General features: G+C 37.8%; 1 long non-coding RNA gene across 1 annotated transcript; it reads right to left on the bottom strand.

The window, feature by feature from the left end:
• Positions 1-749: 749 nt before the first annotated feature.
• LOC141131514 (uncharacterized) lies at positions 750-16,104 on the bottom strand. Its single transcript, XR_012242786.1, has 2 exons — positions 7,734-16,104; positions 750-7,655 (listed from the first exon to the last, which is right to left on the bottom strand). It is a non-coding gene; the product is annotated as an uncharacterized lncRNA (long non-coding RNA).
• Between the last annotated feature and the right edge of the window lie 334 nt (positions 16,105-16,438).

Below are 16,438 nucleotides of genomic sequence, written 5' to 3'. Positions count from 1 at the left end.
TTCAGGAAAGCTGAAAACTGTGTATGGTCCTGCATGGCTTAAGCCATGGTTAGTCAGCATCAACACACAGTCAGCATCAACACCTACTCTTCACAAGACCTTCCTGTTCCAGAAGACTTGAGAGCACATTCAACCAGGGCAGCTCTGTGGACAGTGCAGTGCTGAGTGTCTCCTGAGACTATTTGCAAGTCAGCAATATGGTCCTCCCAGAACACCTTCATTACACTTTATTAGGTGAACCCGGTTCAGCTCACGACAGTAAAATTCAGAAGATTACTACGGACCATTACAAATTTTTCTTGCACTCTCTTATATGGCGAGTTAGTTCCCATTGTATGCTGCCATGAAGCACCAGGAAAGCTGAAAATTGTATACTCACCTTTCCGTAATTTTCCTTTTCTGGTGCATCCTAATGGCAGCATACAGATTCCCACCCATATGGTGAGAGTTACAGAGAATGCTGAGAGCCGGGTCTGTCTTTGATTTATATTTAACCAGTCCTATCAAGTTGTGGGGGTGGAGCCACCACCCATTGTATGCTGCCATGAAGATGTACCCGGAAAGGAAAATTACACAAAGGTGAGTATACAATTTGATGAACCTGATTTATTAAATCTTCCAGTATGGGTAATCATGATTTTCTTTGTGGCAAATGCTCGATTATTCATGCACTCTTGAGTATATGTGCTGCATGCACTTGGGAGTGCAACAAAATAATTGTCTATAAACTTACAAAATACAAAATGCTATTTAATTTATCACTATCTCCTTTATTAGAAATGTTACTTCAAAACGTTAAAATACATGCAGACAGAACAATATATATAGCAATTAATTCTTCAATTTGTATTGGCATTGAACATTTTCACAATATATAGTCTATAAAGTACAAAAAACATTAAAAATAATTACATTGGAGGAAGGGTCACATCTGTACAACTGTAATACTCAACATTATTGATTCTAAAAAACAGACAGGAAGACTTACATAAATCTACCTTCACATTGTCTAGACAGTACATACATACAAAATATGCATATTGGGTGTACTGATATCGACCTAATAAGCCGTGTAAGATTTGTCTTGCTGGATTTGATGGAGGATCCTGCATTTGACAATTGATGAATTCTGACTCAAGTTTAACCAGCCCATCTGTTATTTGGAAGCTTTCTAAGAGATTTTCAGTTGGTGTGTGCAAATCTGATTGGTCCACAGTGAGAGTTCGGGGTGATTTATCAATATAATTATGGCAAAACTTTTGTGATTGTTTTAAAATTGCAGAACAAGAGTCAATTTTGTAAAGAATAACACCTGCGGTATTTTCGGTACTGTGCATTCTGTGCTATTTTTACAAATGGCGATGGTGTTTTAAGATTTTGTTGCACAGATCGGCTCAATCAACTGCATGCACTTAATATTGATTTGTGGGCTAATTAGCAAATAAAATTCCATTAATAAAGATTATCACACAAGTCTTTGTTCCTTAAAATACTGGTAGTCTCTGACTGGTGATGATTGTGTGGTTCTATAAGGTGGTGCCTAATGGGGGCAGCAGAAAATAGTGTGAAGATACAGTAATGTTGCATAGAAAAAATACTGGGAAATAAAGGCTTTTAGTGGTAAAATACTGATTGCACAATTTAAGTAGGCCATACACTGTAAAATGTATCTCTAAACAGCATGGATGCATGAATCTCCATTCCTGGCCATAGTGTTCTGCCAGCCAGAGCCTACAGCTGTCAGAATATGCAACAGTAGCTGCATCTGATTTGGATACAGCCACTGTTCAGACATCGGTTTTCCTCCTGGCTCCTTTGATTTTCAGATTGAAGGCTGGTTTGTGGGAGGGTGCCAACAGGGCAATCCAAGGCTTAAATTTCAGCTTGTTCATCAGGAACCTTGTGAAAATCCCTCCATGTATGGCCAATTTTAGGGTCATTTATGTTTTGTGAACTAACCATATTGATGAGAAAATTATTGTCATATAAAACAACAAATTCAGATAAAATAACCCATGCAGTTTAGTAAATTGACCCCCAAGAAATGTATTGAGTCTCCAAGGATAACATTTTAGGGATGGTTTAAATCCAGTTGATCACTAAAGCAACTCTTAAAATAAATGTATAAAATTATAAATGTTCCACTGTAGGGGTAATTGTTTGACCAATTCCATTTGCAAGTCAATAGAACACACAAAAATTATTTTAAATACGCAAACACCCTTGCCATAGTATCTTACATAGCATCCTCGAACTGTTATGAGCAGCATTAGTTTTCCTTCATATGGGCAAATTTGTATTTAATGCGTGCTGTCATTTTCAAATCAAAAACTTAATTTTCTCTATAATAAAAAATCATGACTTGTAAAAAACAAGTTTGCTGAGGAAACCATATACTTTGGCCATTAATTGAATCATTGCCAATGAAAACATAGGTTTCAGCATGGGCTGTAGCAGGGTCAAATGTTATTACTAAAACAGTAATTTAGAAGCTCAGATCATTATCGGCAATAAAGGCTTTAGACTATCTTTCTCTATGTAAGTCTTAAAAGGTATAGTCATGAGCTTTCCAAGTGATATCATTCCATTACGATGTAATATATTATCTTTCTGTTCCTATTTGTTTGAAAATACCTTCACATGTACAGCTGGACTTATTATTAGTTATTAAAAGTTGTGAAAAGAGCAACAGCAACTCAAAGTATTTCAGAATACTGCAGGTTCAGTTCCTGTTTGGTTGCTACAGATTACTGATATTTGCACATCACTACTGCTGTCTGATCCGCTTAAAAAAGTATACAGTGGAACCTTGGGTTATGAGTAACGCGGTTAACGGTTTTGAAAGACGAGCAACTTTTTTTTTTAATTCTGACTCGGTTTGCGAGTGTTGTCTCGCAAAAAACTAGCAGAGTTCAAGCTAATGGGGGTGTGCAGTACCGCATTTGGCCAGAGGTGGGGGGGTGTCGGTGACACTCGGAACAGTTCAGAGTAGTTCGGAAATACTCGGAAATACTCCGTTCCTGAGTGTTTCCGAGCCTTTCCGAGTTCGGCCGAGCTGTCCCTGAGTATTTCCGAGGCTCTCCCGCGCCCCCCCCCCACGTCTGGCCACAATTATCTTCATTTCCATTGACTTCTGTGGGGAAACTCGCTTTGATATGCGAGTGCTTTGGATTACAAGCAGTGGCGGGACAAGGCCATCCAAAGCCCAGGGCAAACCTGCCAAACTGCGCCCCCCCCCCAAAAAAAAATAAAATATTCCCACTCTACTATATTTCTTTTATAGCACAAACCCCCAAAATCCCCCCTTCTAGCACAAACCCTCTTCTCCCATATCTCTTCTTCCCAACACAAATCCCCCCAAATCACCACTCCTAGCACACCTCCCAAATTTGCTCTCCTAGAACAATCCCTCCCACCCAGCCTCCTTGTGGTGCCCCCCTATCTCACATGATACCACAGTGCCCAGGGCAGCCGCCCCTCCTGCCCACCCCTTGTCACGGCCCTGATTACAAGCATTCTCCTGGAACGGATTATGCTTGTAATCCAAGGTTCCACTGTATTCTGTAAAAAAAATGCATACATTTTAGCCAATTGCTGTAATGGGTTGAAATATCATAGCAGCTTTATTGTCCTACATCTGAATCCACAATTCCTACTATTTTTGCATATACTTATTTGTAGTAGGGACACCAGCATGGATTGAGTTGGGAGGAGCACCTGCTAGTCTCATTCATATTTTGTATTCTTTTATATAATTGAGTGTTTCCATGTGTACCATAGTCACAGTTGGGCATCCTCCGTACAATATTTCCCCATCTGAGGACAATTATGACAATAAACTTGACCATTTAGGTATGCATGTTTAGGTAACAGGACCATTGGTCTTAGTAAACTTCTTATTATCTATGATTAATTGTAGGATGCCTGAGTTGGTACATGCACCTCTGTGATAACCATATCTGCGTATGTGGGGTCAATATATTGTCTCATCTATTAAAGCTTGTGGAATGTGTGCATTCAGTGCATGCCACTTCTGCATCTTTCAGGTCTGACAATTCCAATGGATTTACAGGTATGCGCCACACTTTTCTTTATGTTAAATATTGGTTTGCAATTTGATTGACAAAAGCCAGTGCACCTAAAAGACCCTCTGATGGCATCCGTTCCTGAAACTGTTTCTGTGTATGCATATTTTCACCCATAGAATGTCTACTGCAGTGTGTAGACAATGTGACCACTATTGTGTTTGTTTGCATGTACAGTTTGCAAATACAATAATTCTATGTTCACCATCTGGACAATTCCATTGGTTCTGCCAACAAATAGTAGAATTACTTGGAAGATGCATGAGTCTTCTAAAGAACTGTACCTGATATTTGCAAAAAACTAAACAAAACACTATAATAGAGGAAGACTATTTGTAGTTACTAGCCTTTTAATACCTTTTTAAAAGATCCAATCGCAACACCATCATTTCAACAATAATAGAAATCCAACAATATTAGAACTCCTCATGACATAAAAAAATGGACAAATGAGTTTCATATCTGCTTGAAATTAGTTCCTCCATTTTGCCCGTACAAAGCATGGAAACAGGCATCACAAATTTATATCACAAGAAATCCTTTTTTCTATCTGTTCTAAGTAAATTGAAGTACCTAACTTAAAGGGTAACTCCACCTTTGTGTGGAAAAAAAATAGCAAAAAAATAAAAAATAATATAGCGTTTACAATTCATATTGTAATTGAATGTTATTAAAATTACCTTTCCTTTTCAATTTGCAGCTCCTGTAATTTTCCTGAAAATGCAATGCAACATGGCTACCTGGGGGTGTTCTGTACACAGAATGTAGACAAATGTACACAGAATGTGTACAGAACACCCCCCAGAAGCATCATTTGCTGCTTGTGTGATTGGCTCACTGATTTTCCCAGAAGTCTGCACTAAAATACAAGTCAGATATCAGGCATCCCCTGCAACAAAAATGCAATTTTTGGTGAGATACTCCCAATATGAACACGTCTAAAGGGATGCAGGCACAGCAGATTTTCTCATTGGTGCTCTGCAGCTAATTGATAATTATGAAACCACTCCCATTAGACTCACTCAGCACAGGGGCACAGAGGAACAAATAGTGATTTATTCAAAATAATAAAAGGTAGGAATCTGCAACAAAGTTTGTTAAGATCCTTGTAATGTACATAGATCACCCAGAGGGCAATGTTTTTTCTCAACAAAAGTGGAGTTACGATTTAAGTTAAGTGATTTATGCCTTGCGGATATTAGCCACTAAAGTGCTAGTTCAGTAAGTGCTGCAGCGATCATAAATAAGGCCAGCTGCTTCGGAGTACTGTATATAATCTTTGTTGGAATGCAGTGTATGACTTCACGTGCAACAATATGTACAAGATAAATCAATAATAAGCATTGATTAGCTGCTTCCTAGTATGAACATATTGTTTAAGCATCACATTGTTATGACAAACCCTAGACCTTTATCTGTTCCAGTTTCTTTACAAGAGTTTTCCAATCTTCTCGAAAAACGCTTGTGTTAAATTTAAAGCTTTATAGAAAATAGCATCAAACTGGCCTGATTGTAGAGCGCTATAGAAAGCTTTGCACAATATATTGTTAGAAAATAAATATTTCTTAAGCTTTGTTCTGCCAATTTATAGGTGAAGTAATGCTCCTCTCTTTTTGTGCTTTAATAAATGCACTTAAAAACACTTTTGCAGTTTATTTACCTGGAAAAATATTAAAATATTCAAAAACTAATCATAGCTCAAAAATGGCCCTGTTTTTAGCTTGCATTAGTGTTATAAATGTCCCCCATAGTCTTTTTGTGATTTTATGTGCCACAATATGTGTATATGTAAAGAAAATAGGTAAATGTGTCATATCTTTTTTTATATTCCCAACTGACATTTCCATCTTAGTAGAAATGAATGTGTTATACTGTATCCAACAGCAGCTATTTTTATCTCTTGTGGACTCACGTGGAGAGACTTTTGCCCTAATAGCCTCCTACAAGGGGTCTGCATGCTTTGGATTTTCAATCTTTTTTTATATTAAGGGAATGGATAGCCTTATCAATGTTTTTAGATAGCATATAAAATTAATCAGTTTGATGTAAATACAATTATCAATGTGTGGTAATGTTTTAAAAACTTTGTTTCTATTTTAATAGAAACCTTTCAATATTTTTTTTATACTTTCTCCTTTTTAATAATATATGCATATAAAGGCCAACTTATTTCTTCATTACATAGAAAACTCTGCTTCCTATACATTGTCACATAATCGTTACGTTTTACTGTTCCTTCTTAGGGTGCAATCTACAGTATGAGTCAGCTGACTCATTGGAAACAGTACAACCCCTGTTTGGCTGATATCTCACCGGTTGTTAAGCAGATAGAGGGATAGTTTTCTCTTGTTGCCAACATACAAATCTACTTTTAATACCATAATAAAATATGACCATATAATAATAAAATGAGAATAAGCAAGTACAGTATGTACAAATTGTATAATATATATTTCAAAGTAAGCACTTAAAATGATAACGCAACATCTGAAAATATGCCACACTTTACTCTTTAATACGAATGAAAAAGGAAGATTTCCTCTGCCCCAGTATAATGAGTGAGTGTCTTAGGACTTGGGAACTAGATTGAGAAAATCTTGCCTTTTTAATACTAAATATATATGTTAAAAAAAAAAAAGTGGGTGATTAAAGTAGAACTATAGGCAAAACTTTGTTTTCATTTTGGATAGAACAAGGGATAGTTATAACCCCTCTCAGATTTTTCTTTTCGCCATCTGTGTCCCATTTTGGAGATTTCCCTTCACTTCCTGTCCCATAGCCAAACAGGAAGTGACAGGAAATTACTGCAAACTAAAGTAATTCCTTGGGCACCCCCAGGTCACCAGAACTAGTGTCCCTATTGGAAGATATTCCCACTATTACTTTTCTGAGGACAACCCAAAATTTGGGATTTTCTTTTACTTTCAATGATAATGTTAACAGGACAAACAGAGAGGGTGAATCCCCTATATTAGAGGGTAGCTGATTAATATAGAAGCTGGAGACCTATTGCCACATCCCATATAGCAAGACCAAAGCACACAAAGGATTCCCCCGGGACTTTATAGTCAAGGGTCACACCAGGCGAAAAGAGTAAGAAAGTATATATAAAAATACTCAATTTTATTACAAAATTTAAAGATAAAAGGTAAGCATAAACATCAAAGTTCCAATAATAAAATACACATTGGTAACCATACAATACAAAGCTGATGTCAGAGGTGTGCGGTTGATTTGAGTAGTAGGACACCAAACTGCAAATAATCAACTGGAAGTTCCCAACATGTTTCGGAATATATCAAATGATAAACAGGGTCACAGACAGCAAAAAACAAAAAAAAAACAAACATTCTAATCCCTCTCCCCTCTATCCAAAACTAAAAAAAAAAAAGTTTTGCCTCTAGTTATACTTTAATCTCACCCAAACTGTTTAATAATGGAAATATCAGTTTCTGATATAAGTTCTTGTGATCATGGAAATATCAGTTTCTGATATCTTCACCTGTTCTTGTGGTCATCTGTCACAGAGCTCTTGATTGGAGCACTTCTGCTCTAGTCCCCCTCCAGCACCTTCTGCTCTAGTCCCCCTCCAGCACCTTCTGCTCTAGTCCCCCTCCAGCACCTTCTGCTCTAGTCCCCCTCCAGCACCTTCTGCTTTTATATCATATAATTTCCCATTTACACCAATAAAAAAATCTCCAAAAACACGGTTCAAGCAGAAAGGCTGAAGGTACTACCTACCTCCATTGACAGCATGGAGGTAGGTAGTATTATAAAATGTGCTTGACCATCCCAAGCCCCCCTTGTAATAGCTTTTTATGTCACATAGTATCAAAGTTATATTTTGATAATGTGTAACCTTATAAATAAAAAACACTTCGGATTAGATGGAAGTTAAAGTGGAATTGTGGACAGATATATTCAAAGGTTGATACTGTTTTGCCCCCATGTTCATGTATTTTTTATGTCTTGTATGGAACTTTATGAAGTTATAATTTTTCTGTACTATGCTTACATCTAGTGGTGGTTTTGGGCCACTACAACTTTTTACTAATTTGATTTTGGTATCTTCTTCTGTCTTCCCCTCTTGTTTAGATCTAGATAGTTTAATCTTACCTAGATCCACGCTATGTCTTCCATGTTCAGTCTGCCAGTGTTAGTTATTTGCAGAGACAGGGCTCAGGAAAGTCATTGTCTTTTTACACTTCAAAAAACCGTAAAAGCATCCTCTGTACTGCAATTGTTTGAAGGAAAATTGTGTTGAATTCAATTTCTGTGTGTTATTGAAGAGTTAAGCTGCTTGTGGATAGTGCCAGGTCAGCAGGTGACCATACCGTCTGGACAGACTGGGTCCAAGGAGGTATGTCAATACATAACGCGGCATTTGAAACAGAACAGATAAAAATGTATGAACTGGATGTTTAGTCACTTTTCTAATCCATGCATCCCTGTCAGTGGGTACAGCCTGATTCTGACCTCATTTTTATCTACTAAAGCAACACAGCTTAGTCAAGGTCTGTCCCAGCCTGGGACTGAATAGTGAAGGAGCAGAAATACACCAATCAGGTCAACTATACTCCCTCCCCTCTTTTCAGCCAGTCCCCTGTGCACTGTCACCTGTAGTAAAGCCTGATTGATTCATTATTTACATTGCTGCTACTTCCTTTTCCAGCCTGAACCCTGCTGTGATGGGAAGTATAGGACACTGAAATGAAGACAGATCAAGGTACTATTTAAAAATGCATTTAAGGATATTTAATGAATTCATAATTAAGTTAAATGGAGGTATTAATATCTGCCTACAATTCTCTTGCAGTATAGCATCTATACTAATAGCAGCGCCATTTAGCTAGAACTGCAGAAAGTATATCCATCAGTATATATAACCCATTTATCACTGAATAGAAGGATATGCCCTATCGCATTGGGATTTCTAATGAAACACAGTGGCATTCAAGGCAGTGCCAGCCAGACTGCTTTGTTAACTGAGATCACTTTCTGTTCTGTATCTCTTTTCAGTGTCTGGTTTTCAATAGACTGAAACCTGGAAAGTGTCTGAAAAGGATGACTTGCCAAAACTTGACTGTGCAGGTAAACTACGGAAGAGTGACACGTGCCTGCTACTTGAGAAACGAGTCTGCCAAATCCCACTTACTAGTAGAGAATTGTGTGTGTGTATTATAAAGGGAAGATGGGGAAGAGCAAGCTTTCTTTGGCTACATAGTATATAAGGAGCTAATTTTTGATTGTCAAATGGAAACAAAGGCCATTCTGAGCTACCCATAATTTGCGGAAAATGTTTTTATAATAAAATGCACAGACACAGTTGATTTAAGAAACCATTTTAAATTACATATAAGTAAAAGTGAACTTTCAGAACTAAAATGTATTTATTTCCTCCTATACCACCCCGTTTTTGTACTTCCCTTTACCATTCAGCTTCCACCTAATTTAAAGCAAACCTGTCCTACATGACAGGTCATTAACCTGTTATAAAGGGGCCTATTTATAAAAAAAATAATCAAAGGTGCAAAGAGGTTTCTTAAACTTACATTTTCAGAATAGTAAAATTGGAAAGTTTAAGCCTCACAAAGATAATTAAAAGGGAGGGAGAGACCTATATAATATACAGTTGATCTTAAAGACCATGGAGTTCAAGGTGACCAGTCACCTTTTTAAGTTTGACAGAAGATGTGGATGAGATGGTGATGATGATTAAAGGTCTGGGGTGAGTTAATTAAATTGAAATTGCAGCAAAAACCTTTTTTTTCTAGTTATAGATGTAATAGGGAAGGTTAAGAACCTCTCTCAAAATGACTGACTTCTCAACGTTATAAATAATGAGAATTCAGCAAAGTTTGCAATAAACTTTACTGAAGATGAGATTTCTGAAAGTTTAGAAAAAAAAAGAAAAGAAGTGAATATACAAAGTGTCAAATATACATAGTATAAACTTTGATGCCTTGAAAACTAGAAAGATTTATTTTCCATAATTTGTTTATTAGGTTCCAGAAGATAAAAGCAAGCATAATTAATTCATTAGGTTCCAGAAGATAACAGCAAGCACCAAGTGGTATTTGCATATATATTTTGCATCTTCCTGAATACTGCAGGATACCCAACCATGGGCACTCAGTTTGGAAAAGTGCTTACCCATCCATGCATCCCTGAATGGTTTTTCATGTATCTTACAAACCAATAGAGAGGCTCACATTACAGGAAGCGTGCCAGAGCGCCAACCTATATACTTCCTAAATTCCTGGGTTCTGGAGCTCCAAGGACAGCCCATAAAATTTAAAAGGTACAAGTAGGCACCTCTTCCCTTCTGGATTTTTGTCAGATTGGCTTCCTGATAGGCAGTACAGTTTTTCTATTTGATTTATAATTATGGAAGACCAAATTGCTGCCTCCTCACATCACAATTTCCTTTTACTCATGACAACTGTGCTTATTGCAGTTTCTGCCAAAAATAAGAACAGATCTAGGACAGGGTTCAGCAGGGGTATATCCTTGTTTAAATGAATGTATGATATCCTGGTAGTTTTGTTGTGAACATGTTTTTCCAGATAATCTATTTTTTTCTGACTTAGGGGCTATTATATTTATTTGTAAGATGTGACTTTAAAAAATGACCTAAAAGCCAAATTCTCACAGAACCCCATGGTTCTTCATCTACACCCTTATGCCGCGTACACACGACCGGACTTTACGGCATACTTGGTTCGGCGCACCAGAGTCCGTCGGACAATTCGATCGTGTGTGGGCTCCAGCGGACTTTTTTTTCCCAAAAGTTCGACGGACCTAGAAATGAAACATGTTTCAAATCTTTTCGACGGACTCGAGTCCAGTCGAAAAGTCCGCTCGTCTGTATGCAAGTCAGACAGACAAAAACCGACCCTAGGGCAGCTATTGGCTACTGGCTATGAACTTCCTTGTTTTAGTCCGGTCGTACGTCATCACGTACGAATCCGTCAGACTTTGGTTGATCGTGTGTAGGCAAGTCCGTTCATTCGGAAAGTCCGTCATAAAGTCCATCCAAAAGTCTGCAGGACAAAGTCTGCCATAAAGTCCGCTCGTGTGTACGCGTAATCTTTCAACCAATACCTGTGTCATTCTAGAATTATACCAACCACTACAGGATATTGTTTTCATAGCTCAGTGAAAGAGGTTTCTGGGCTATAGAATTATTTGTTTACTGCAGTACATATAGTACATGTATATGTACTCTGTTTTCTGGACATGTCAACCTGCACCCACACAGTTCTGGGTCCTCTGGGCTGTTGAGTTCCATTGCAATCACATGAAGCAACTGTCTAACCATAACATCTAGAACAGGAGTCTCCCAACTATGGTTCATAGGCCAAATGTGGCACTTTACTTGCCTTTACCCGGCCCTTTGGGAAACTATTCTTCACCCCGATTTGAGGCACTATTCCTCCCCCTGACAACAACGAGGTACCATTCTTTCCACTGACACCAACAGTGGGGCAAAATTCCTGCCATTGACACCAACGATGGGGCGCTATTCCTTCCACTGACACCAGTGATTAGGCACTATTCCCCCAATTAATACCAATGATGAGGCACTACTCCTGCTACTGACCACAAGCACTATCTAATTGTTTTACTCCCACTTACCACCAAGCCTGAGACATTGTCTACTCCCACTGATGCTGGGGCATTTCCCACTCCCACTGGCCACAGTCTGCCTCCCCCAAAGTCTAAAGGACTGTAAACTGGACCTTTGTTTGGAAAGTTTGGAGACCCCTGATCTAGAATTATACCCCATTGTTCAAGGGCTACAGGTACGCTTACTGAGGAATCATACTACTGAGAAAAAATTTAATATATTTTTGTTTACATGGTTTGTTTTTAGCAGACTCCATGATAAATGAATGGTTCTACTGCAACGCACAAAATCAAACCACCAAACCCACATAGAAAGTGTAAAATGAGTCGAGCACATTTACTTTCAGAGCTGGAAGGCGAAGTTTATTTTAGGTCAAACTTTAGGAGGTGTTAATGCAGAACTGGATTTTGCAAAGGAAACGACATCTACTTTGCCATTACGTGCCAACTATAGCCAAGAAGCTAAAAAAGCTTATACTGCCATGGATTAGGTCATGACACAGTTGCTACACTTCACAAAGACAGCAGTCTCTGCCAGCAATATACATATTTATGATTACAGAATGTGAAGCACAAGGAAAACATCAGAATAGCAATAAAGATGTAATTTAATACAGCTGTGAACATTAAAATGCAATGATGTGAATAACTATTAACTTGCATAACCAAAAACTACAATTCTGCCTTTCCCTTAAATTTATATCATTCAGCATGCAGGGATTTGACAGAGCATAACTCTTATAGTTTTGTATTGTGTGCAGATTACTTCCCAGTCTTAAATGTACATCACAGCCTCAATGTATGAAGTATTTTCCAGTTAAATGGATTATTTTCACTCTTCGAGTCCTACTGTGATAGCATTTCTTTTTTTGAATGCGGTTATCTACCTTGCAAATTTCTGGAGAGTGTATTTGGTAGACTAGAATTGTAGCTGCAATTCATACCAGTTGTTTATATTGCTCCCCAGTAACCAATTCAAGGTTTAAAGGCCCATTCACACAATGACGTGCATTTTTTTACTGCGATATCAAGCGCTGCATCTGCCCATTAATTTCCTACAGGTTTGCAATAAAGATGCAATAAAGAGTACACACACCAAATAATGCACCTGACAAATTTTTTTCCAACACATTGTAACATAGCACACGTATTTTCACAAATGTGTGTTGTGGTGTGGTAATGGGTCAGTTGCACCATTTACTGTCTGTGCATACACTCCATAGAGCATATTTACACCACATTGCTAACAAACATGTATAGGTGTAAAGCCAACTTAATTCAGCAATTGTTTTTTCTACCGCAGACTGAACTTCAGACAAACAGCTTAATTCACAGTTGAAATATACATTGGTGAACTTATCTGGCAGGGAGTTTATGCTTTTGCCCATCCACTTTTGTGACAACTAATTTTTCTGTTAGAACTAAGTAGTTGTCACCTCCCAACCTGCAGCCTGGACAAAGAAGGAGCAACAACACACTGATACACTATATTGCCAAAAGTATTGGCATGCCTGCCTTACATGCACATGAACTTTAATGGCCTCCCAGTCTTAGTCCATAGGGTTCAATATTGTGTTGGCCCACCCTTTGCAGCTATAACAGCTTCAACTCTTCTGGTAAGGCTGTCCACAAGATTTAGGAGTGTGCCTACAGGAATGTTTGACCATTCTTCCAGAAGTGCATTTGTGAGGTCAGGCACTGATGTGAACAAGAAAGCCTGGTCTCTGCTCTAATTCATCCCAAAGGTGTTCTATCAGGTTGAGGTCAGGACTCTGTGCAAGCCAGTCAAGTTCCTCCACCCCAAACTCACTCATCCATGTCTTTGTGGACCTTGCTTTGTGCAATGGTGTGCAGTCATGTTGGAACAAGAAGGAGCCATCCCCAAACTGTTCCCACAAAGTTGGGAGCATGAAATTGTCCAAAATGTCTTAGTATGCTGACGCCTTAAGTGTTCTCTTCACTGGAACTAAGGGGCCAAGCCCAACCGCTGAAAAACAACCCCACACCATAATCCCCCTTCGCCAAATGATTTGGAGGGGTGGCCCAATACTTTTGGCAATATAGTGTGGATGAGCGTGTTTGGGGTGGAGGAACTTGACTGGCCTGAGTCCTGACCTCAACCCGATAGAACAGAAGAGCTGGGATGCCATTAAAGTTCATGTGCGTGTAAAGGCAGGCGTCACAATACTTTTGGCAATATAGAGTAAGTCATCAAGAGCTTTGTTAAAATTACTTCACCTAAAAACAGATTGGTTAAAACATTTTGGTCAGTACACAATAATATTTCTGCTCCGTCCTCTGCTTGTTGACCAAGCACTGCAAAGGGTCTGTGCATCAATAGACAGTATTAACAAATGGAATAACTGACCTGTGTTTCCATATTTTACACCAGTAACTTGACCACTAAACACTTTCCATGGATTACATTTCATTTCTGCGCAGTGCAGCTAAACCTTCAACATCAACTCGTTCCTATTTGCGAACACACAGCTGAAGAGCTTACTTTCTACATTTATTAATGTCAAAGTAATATGCATTATTCGTAACAAAGCCATACTACATACAACTATAAACTACCGTGCAACACCAACAGAATACAGATTTTCCAAATCTGTAATATTTTCACTTCCATAAAAATTACAAATACTTGAACTTTACCAGCATTATCCATCAATTGACTGCTTTTTCTCTATCTCCTTTGTATTATTGCCTTCTATAAATCTTCAGTATAAAATGATCCCAATAGATCATAATCTGAATCTATTTTAGATCTGTTATTGACATGATTGGTACTGACTGTGTGAAGTGCTGATTGAGGTAGTCTGTGCTAAAGTGTAAATTTACTTCATCAGAGGTGTCAGTAGCAGCGTGCCATTTCCTACGGGGGACTGCTACGTACAATATATATGTTAAATGTAAAGTCATTGATTGTCTTAAAGTTTATTATGAATATTTATATGAAATGTTTACTCTGTAAACCTTAAATAACATATATGCCATGAAAAAATACAGACATTTTGTTTTATATGTTTTGCTTGTAATACTATTTAGGTGTAAATAAATTACTGTCTCTGAAGTTATCTATGTTGTGTCAAAGTTTACCCTGTTTTGGAATTGAAAAGAACTGCAAAAGAAATTCATTTCATCATTGTAAAGAGTTTTGTAATGTGGTAAACAGGATGCATAAAGTTGGCCATTTACAGTTTTGGCTGTTTGTTAGGAAATGATCCAACTATTATCCTTTGTATGTCTGAGATACATATATAGTCACAATCACACGTAAGCTAAGAGCCAACAAGCTATGTACAATGTGCAGTAACCCATAGCAAATGATCAAGGGCCATCTGAAAAAAAAATTTTTTTTTTGTATCTCACAAAATAGGCAAAATGTATGGACAATCCAATATATATTATTCCTCACTGGACCTACGGTATGTTCACCAAGCAGGGTATTGGAAGAAAATGCATTTTTACAGCCACTTTTATAACCTTCGTAGTAATGAAAAAAAAGTTTGTAAAATGCATGGACATGTTTTTACAAAATGTATATGTATTTTCAAAGTTTATATCTTTCAAAATATTAGAACACTGTATTACGTAAAAAATGATAGTGTAAAAACGTATACATAATGCATGTGATCATAGAGGAGGTGCAGAATCCAGAAGAACATTGAAAAACATAGGTGTATATCTATGAAAACAGATCTCTTTTTGAACATGTGCAAAGTGTCAGAGAGCAGGACCCACTTCTCCTTTGTTATTATTCAATAACCTTTTCTATAACAAGTTTAACGCCTTTGTTCATACTAAACAGAACAAGGGTCATCACGTTCTCCTACCTTTAGTAAGTGGGATTTTAGAACTGGTACATAAATGTTTGTTTTGTCTTGTGTCCATTCGCAGTTTTAGCAAAGACCATCTTTCTGAGTTCCCTAGTAAAATATTTGAATATGTTGTATTACATGAACTGGAGTACAAAGTGAGGATCATTCCAACATTATGAACTGTTTTACTACATGAGGTCCTCAATGCTGTTATGGCATTGATTGAAATTGGTGCTTTCACTGACAAGTGGCTGAACACCAGCAAACCTGCTAAAGGAACATTAATGACTATAATCCACTGTATTTCACTTGCCAGTATGCATTACAGTATGCAGTGATTTGAACAGTATATATATGTGCCAAGATGATGTGGTTACATTCCCTAATGCAGTAGAACAAGTCAATTTGGCTCAGTGAATAAAGTGAAGCTGATTTCACATCAACCATCCAATCATTTAAAATGTTGATAAGCAAAATATTGTTTTTTTTAAGCTCTTCTGCACGATTGAATATTTAAAGTGAACACTATATTTCCAAAAGTATTGGGACACCTGCCTTTACACGCACATGAACTTTAATGGCATCTCAGTCTTAGTCCGTAAGGTTGAATATTGAGTTGGCCCACCCTTTGTAGCTATAACAGCTTCAACTCTTTTGAGAAGGCTGTCCACAAGGTTTAGGAGTGTGTCTATGGGAATATTTGACCATTCTTCCAGAAGTGCATTTGTAAGTTCAGGCACTGATGTGGAGGAGAAGACCTGGCTTGCAGTCTCTGCTCTAATTCATCCCAAATGTGTTCTATCAGGTTGAAGCCAGTCAAGTTCCTCCACCCCAAACTCGCTCATCCATGTTTTTATGGACCTTGCTTTGTACCCTGGTGTGAATTCGTGTTGAAACAGG

The sequence above is a fragment of the Aquarana catesbeiana genome, linkage group LG03, assembly GCF_042186555.1.
Source record: "Aquarana catesbeiana isolate 2022-GZ linkage group LG03, ASM4218655v1, whole genome shotgun sequence".
NCBI classification, from domain to species: Eukaryota; Metazoa; Chordata; class Amphibia; order Anura; family Ranidae; genus Aquarana; species Aquarana catesbeiana.
The sequence above is the reverse complement of the archived record's forward strand: the minus strand, read 5'-3'. Positions and strand labels throughout refer to the sequence as shown.